Source organism: Neopsephotus bourkii, unplaced genomic scaffold (genome assembly GCF_033783945.1).
Source record: "Neopsephotus bourkii isolate Nb327-2 ecotype Australia unplaced genomic scaffold, CSIRO-AGI_Nbou_v1 NB_1820, whole genome shotgun sequence".
Lineage (NCBI taxonomy): Eukaryota > Metazoa > Chordata > Aves > Psittaciformes > Psittacidae > Neopsephotus > Neopsephotus bourkii.
The window spans coordinates 7,790,722-7,797,114 of NW_026902293.1; the positions used below are offsets into that span (position 1 = coordinate 7,790,722).

Here is a 6,393-nt window from a genome sequence, read left to right on the forward strand (position 1 = left end):
TTCTCAGCGCTGTTTTTAATCTAAGATGTTGCACTTCTGGGTTAAGATAAAGCTTTAATACTGGAGGTCTACGTGCCATTTTCTCAACCAGAAGCGAGGGAGTAGCTTCAGGCCAAGTAAGGACACCCTACAAGCCCTGCAGAAAATAACATGGGCTTTATTATCCAGAACTACAAGAAGTTGTATCTAATTTAATTCAATGCTCTGTTTGCTGCCTTACAACAGAGATGCTTTTCAAAAGGAAATAAGTGATTTTTGCTTAAAGTGCAGCAAAACCACGGCCCTCTGCATGTATTTTTGCCTGCTACCACCAGACACTGTACGTCAAGCCCAGCTCAGGCAGCCTGTGGTGGCCTCTAGTGGCTGTTTTTTCCCACATCCCACACTCATCACACGCTGTGGCTCTCAAGCCTCCATCTACTCCACCTCCCATCAGTATCTGCTGTGTCATTCTGAGAGTGGCAGCAGTGCAAGATGATTTTCAGAGGTGCAGCAGGAGAAACATAACGCAGGACTCGTTATAATCATCCTATATGCCTGTGCTCGCTTGGCAGATAATACCTATTGGCAAGGTGCTTCTGGGTCTTGCAAGTTTTCCTCTGATTTTCTAACACTATTTTTAAACTACAGTTTATCGGCAAAGCCAAGAATCAGGAAAATTAATATTTTCTTTTGATTAATTTGACGAGTGACAAGTTATGAATGCAGGTTTTAAGAATGCGTAAGCAGTTCAGTAGTTCTTCAAAAGCAATGATCTGATGTATCCTGAGGTGAACTGATGTATCCTGAGGTGATCCTGGGACCTAGTCAACCCCCCAACCATGTACCAAATGAAACCCGCAGGAGGGTCACACTCACCGCAATGGTTTCCTAAACCCAGTCTAACTTTCCCTAACTCGAGCAAGTCCTCAGTTCCCCAGCATCTCGCCTAGATCAGTGTATCAGTGTAGGGGTTTAATTTCAGACTGGATGAAATTGTACTTTTCCATATCAGTGAAGCTCAAGACTACAAAGGTTTTAAAAGCTGTTTAGCTGAAGAGCTTGGAGATGCTTCAATTTGCACAGTAAGCTCCCAGGCCACATCATACATTGCCCAGGGCAGTTTCTAGTATTCTCTAAGGCTGTGGTTACCCTCTCAAGTTTGAAAGTGCTATTCAAAGGGTACAAAACATTGCTGTAATGGTTGTGTAAACAAGCCCACTTTCCCAAGTGGGAGGACCAATGCAGTTTCCCAACTTGACAGGAGATGAGAAACTCAGCCTTGAATTCCTGGTGATTTTGTGCAAGCTCGAGCTTCAGCCTGAGTTCCAAACGATTCAGCCAACGATGTCCTGGCTCTGTGTTCACTGGTTCAAGTGCATAAACCCAAACACAACACTGTATTTGTCTTTGACCAGTATCTCTGCCACTGATGCTGCTGGACTGTAAACAAAGCCAGATGCAATTTACATGCCTCCATTTTTGTAACAGACTATTCAAGCACAGTTTTTATTTGATACTCTTTATTACAATATCCAGGAAAACAATAACAAGGTGATTGTTTATTACAGCTTCCACAGACTGGACTCCAGACCTTACTGTCCTGGGTACACACATACACATGCGCGCGCTCACACACACGCACACACAAGAGACAACCCTTGCCACAAAGAACTTACAATCTAAATAAACAAAACACAGATAATGATTAATCAAGAAACAAAGAGGAGGAATCACCTGCATGAGAACACAAGAGAGTTTTGGCTTGGCTTCTATTCTGGAGTTCAAGAGTTGAAATTCTGACCCTGTTACAGTATTCTCACCACCATGAGTGAATTTTCATCTGTTCATTACAACACAAGATACATTCTTCAACATTTATAACCCATATAAGGAGAACAAAAAGCTCCAGTTCTAGACCATAAGTTTTCAAGTGGGATACAGCAAAACTACAGACTAGAGAGTCAGAGAGCTTAAGTAATAGTAAACTGCAATAAGGATGAAAACAAAACCATCCAGGAATACCCATTACTGCTAAACCAGTGGAAACTTACTAAAATTTTTGTCATTTCGGTATATCGAATTGCTAAATATTCTTGTGCATGGAATGAAGAAGTAATAACTGTGTTGTGCTGCATGACAATGCCTGACCCTTAATGCTAACCACAATAAACAAGGGCAAGAAACGAATACTGAGAAGCTGTCAAATCACAAAACTACACTTGCTGCTCTGATTCTGCAAAGTTTCAAACAAAAAGAAGAAAAAGGAGCTGGCATTTTTGGCACTCACATCACAGATCTGCCATGCCTGAACTGGATAAAAATCAACTGTTTGCAGAAACCTAAAATAAAAGTGACAGGACACATACAGAGGGATCAAGAGCAAGCGCACTGAATTCAAACATAGGTTGTATTTTCCTTTTTAAACCTCAAATAAGAGTTGTCGCCTTTTGTCTTGTCAACATCAAAAGAACTTCTCTAAAAGGCAGAAAGCAGCCTACTGCAGCTGCAGCCCAGCACTCCTCACCCACTGTTCACAGAAGGGGAACTGACAGCTGTAGATGCCAACAGCAGTTGTTTCACCCATAAAGGCACTTGCTAGCTGGATGTGAACTACATCCAAATGCTACAATTCAATACAAGCTGTATCATAATGTATTCATCCTAAAGAGTTTCAGTTCCCAATAAATGTGTTCTGATGACACTCAACATACTGATGTACTTATTTTTTTTACATCTGACTCAGAAACACTCCAGCACCACTTTTATTTTAGTTATGAAAAGCACGCCAAATTCTGTATGTGTACAGAACTGGGCCCAGTAAATCCTAAACCGACTAGTTCAGGGAGCAGTGAAAGGAGGGGATACCCACCACACATCCATCACATCAACCTACCATGTATAAAAAAAAAAACAACCCAAAACAAGAAGCATGGGCTAACCCTGTGCTCTAAAGATAATCCACAACTAACAACATGAGAAATCAAAATCTGATGAACAGATGATAACTGACATCAGTCCTTTGAAGAGTCTTATTCTTTTTAAGGGATCTACACTTTCCCAAAACCTTCATTTTGTAGGACATTCTTATACCCTGTACAAGAGGTAACCCAAGTATTTGTGTAACAAGATGTACTACAGCCTCCAAGCATTAAACCACAGGCCCCTGGAACATAGTATCTCTGTATGTATGCTTTCACCAGTGTGTAAACACTACAAGTATCACAACTGTCTCTTCTTGGTGTTCAAGCCCTTTCAATACTGCCATTTTCCACAGAGAACAATTAGGACTGCAATAACCAACACTGTATAGGGAGCCTACTTAAGCTGCCTGTCTCCGTCTTCTACAGCACAGGCCCAAAGGGCTGGGTCACAAGTGGAACTAAACCCAAGTATGACCTAAGAATCAGCTGGTGAACTTCTGGAAAACAGGGAAACCAACCAACCACCCCCTCAATACACCTAGATAGGCAGACAGTGCAATTCTTGCAGGATTCTGCAGAACTGCAGAAGCTGTCTGGAAGACCTACTCCAATACATGAAAGTTTCATGTGGAGGAGAAAAAAACCCAAACCAACAAAACAAAAAATATCACTCTCCCAAAAAGCAAAAAAGACGCAGTTTCCCAGCTGGTAAGAAAAGTAATCTTGTTTTTTCTAATCCAAGAGAAACTACATTTTCAGAGTTGCTATTTCTACACCACCCGTATCATCTTGCACTTCCTGGAACCCCCAAAAAGGGTATCTCAGGTCAGTAAAGCACATTGAGTTTCCCCTTTCCACACCGTATCTGACAAAAATCCACTAACTCTTACAAAGTTTGGCCTCTAGGAGCTACCAGAGAGACCAGTTTCCTTCTGGTATAGATGACTGGAAGCCCTTTGATGAGATCTCCCAACTCATATTGTAATCTAGAGTAATTTTCACCCAAACATGCAGCCGAAAGGGGTAGCAGCCATAGAGCTTGATCCACCTTTTCCCTGCATGTTTTCTTGCTTACACATAAATACTTGTATACCTCCAGGATTAGTATTGGGCAACTAATCCAGTGGAAAAACAACTAAGCAAACAAGCTAATTTTCAGCCACTCTAGCTCCTTGATCTAGCTCACCATGCAAACAGAGAGGCTTGTGCTAGACAAAGCAAGGGACAGAACCCCAATTCTGGCAGCAACCTACATCCAACTTAGCACAAGCATGAAAATGATTCCTTCCCTTTAATATCCAGTTTTGCCTTCAACAAAATCACCTGAGGTGCAGCAAGCCAGAAATCTGCAAAGAGCAAGGCTGCAGATATGTATTTAACCCCTTCTACAGAAGTCCACTTACACAAAAGCACCACAGTGCTTATCACAATTCTGGGTTGCATATCTCCAAAAACACAACTAAAATTTTCAAAGAAACAAGTACTCAGAAAAAACATCAAATGCTTATCAGTAACTACTGTATTATCTAATTGCATTATCCCAACATACTTAATTTACCTTCAGCATATTCTACCATCAGCAAAAATAGCCTATGCATTTTCTCTGCATGGTAAATCCATTGATCATTCCTAAGTTTGGGCATGGGATCACCTGAAAAGCAGTATTTCCTAAGAGCCACATTCATGAATAATTCACACAGGAGAATTCAATTTTTGCAAGTAGTCAAGAGAAGAAAGCGTCCAGATAAAAACTCTGAGAATTAGTTTCAGCTATTCTGTGGTCCTTGTTTGTACTTTGAAGTTACACATAATTACTCAGTACAAGTAAAATACTAGATTCTGACACATAAACCAAATGGGCTTTGGGGAGGGGAAACAATGTCTTGAAATAATCTGTTGTAAGTCTTGAAAGGTTCTGACAAGACGGGGCAGGAAAGAGGGAGTTTGAGTAAAAAGAAACAAACACCCTATCCATAGTCTGTATCAATTACTCAATTCAAATTCATCTACACAGACAAAGCCTTTTCTTTGTGGGACCTGGTAATTGACCAGGATAAATTACTACAGCCTAAGCAAAAATGGTTTTATTAGGCATGGAAATGACTGAAGAGCTCATTATTACAGTCCTATTTCCAATTTGCCTGATTCCATAATTAAGAAAACATGATTAGACAACTAATCTTCTTCCAGCTTATTGAGTCCCAGATTACAGACAAAGAGCCAAAACGCAGTAACATTTGAAAATCAATTTTAAGCAATATAAAAGAAGTTACCCAGGCGAACAACAATCTTAGGCCAAAAGAAGTCATAACAACCAGAAGAAACTGAAGCCTCAAAATCTAAATTCACAGGTGCTTCCACCCCAAGGTAGAAAATTAAAAACTGCTTTTGCCCTCATCCAAAATGATAAATACGTAGTTTTAGTAATGCCACAAGGAGACAGAAGATACTGGTTTCTGACACCCTATCCAAATTCTAGAACAACTGAAATGACTATCTTACTTGGAAAAAAGCAAAAACTCCTATAAGGCAAGGATGAAGATGAAGCCATTGTGGAAATAGAAGTGCTTTTTCAAGAAGTCTAAAGGCCAAGAATACCCATAAGGCCAAAATCAGACAAAAAGTAGTATCAACAGGCAATATATGATTTTGAAGTTTTTGAAAATGAACCCAAATTTCACATTTCAAGATTACTGGGCCAAAGCATGAGGTTTACAAGAAATAGTTTGCCTCAGGGAAAAAACGACTACAACCCTCAGACTCCGGTAAGTCTTAAAAGATCTCAAGAAGTACCTTAAAAGCTCATTTCAGAATTTGTTCCTCCACCCTTTATGATTTTGACAGCCCCAGAAGAAGTACGTATCACAAGCAAACTGACTTAGAGTCAAAGTACCAGACTAGAAACTTTAAAAAGTTGCCCCTTTTGGCTTAAGGTACAACTTGAGAGCAAGGCACATGGAATAATGAGATCTGTGAAGGTGTGTATAGAAACATGAGACATGAAGCATGGTTTTATGTAGTGAATATTTAACATATGCAATCCCTCAAAATTTCTGAGTTCAAATTTTCTAGTTTCATGGTCAGATCAGACAGATTCAGTTTCATCAACTGAGTTTTATTTCCTCAGCTAAAGACACACTATAGCTACTTCCAGAGAAGCCAACTGGGCATACTGCAGCGCATGCTGCCCCAGAGTTCTGAAACTAAGCAAGACCAAATCCACTTCAGGAGCTGTGAAGCAAATACATGGGAACTGTGACTGAAATGACTCAAAACACTGAATAAATTATACTGCAATAACTCTCAATAGCACTAAACAATTGAAGAATGGATAGTTATTTGCAGAGAAGATTTTGTACTAGAAATGTTTATTCTGTATAGTAAAGCAACTGAACTCTAAAAAGATACAGAAAGCAGATTTATAATTTTGTTGGGTATAAACTCAACTATAGTAACAGTTTTTTAATTAAAACTATTTTATTTATCAGCT

At 39.7% G+C, this 6,393-nt stretch overlaps 1 long non-coding RNA gene across 1 annotated transcript; it reads right to left on the bottom strand.

The window, feature by feature from the left end:
- Positions 1 to 1,485: 1,485 nt before the first annotated feature.
- On the bottom strand, positions 1,486 to 3,414 carry LOC133206796 (uncharacterized). Its single transcript, XR_009723884.1, has 2 exons — positions 3,063 to 3,414; positions 1,486 to 3,029 (listed from the first exon to the last, which is right to left on the bottom strand). It is a non-coding gene; the product is annotated as an uncharacterized LOC133206796 (long non-coding RNA).
- Between the last annotated feature and the right edge of the window lie 2,979 nt (positions 3,415 to 6,393).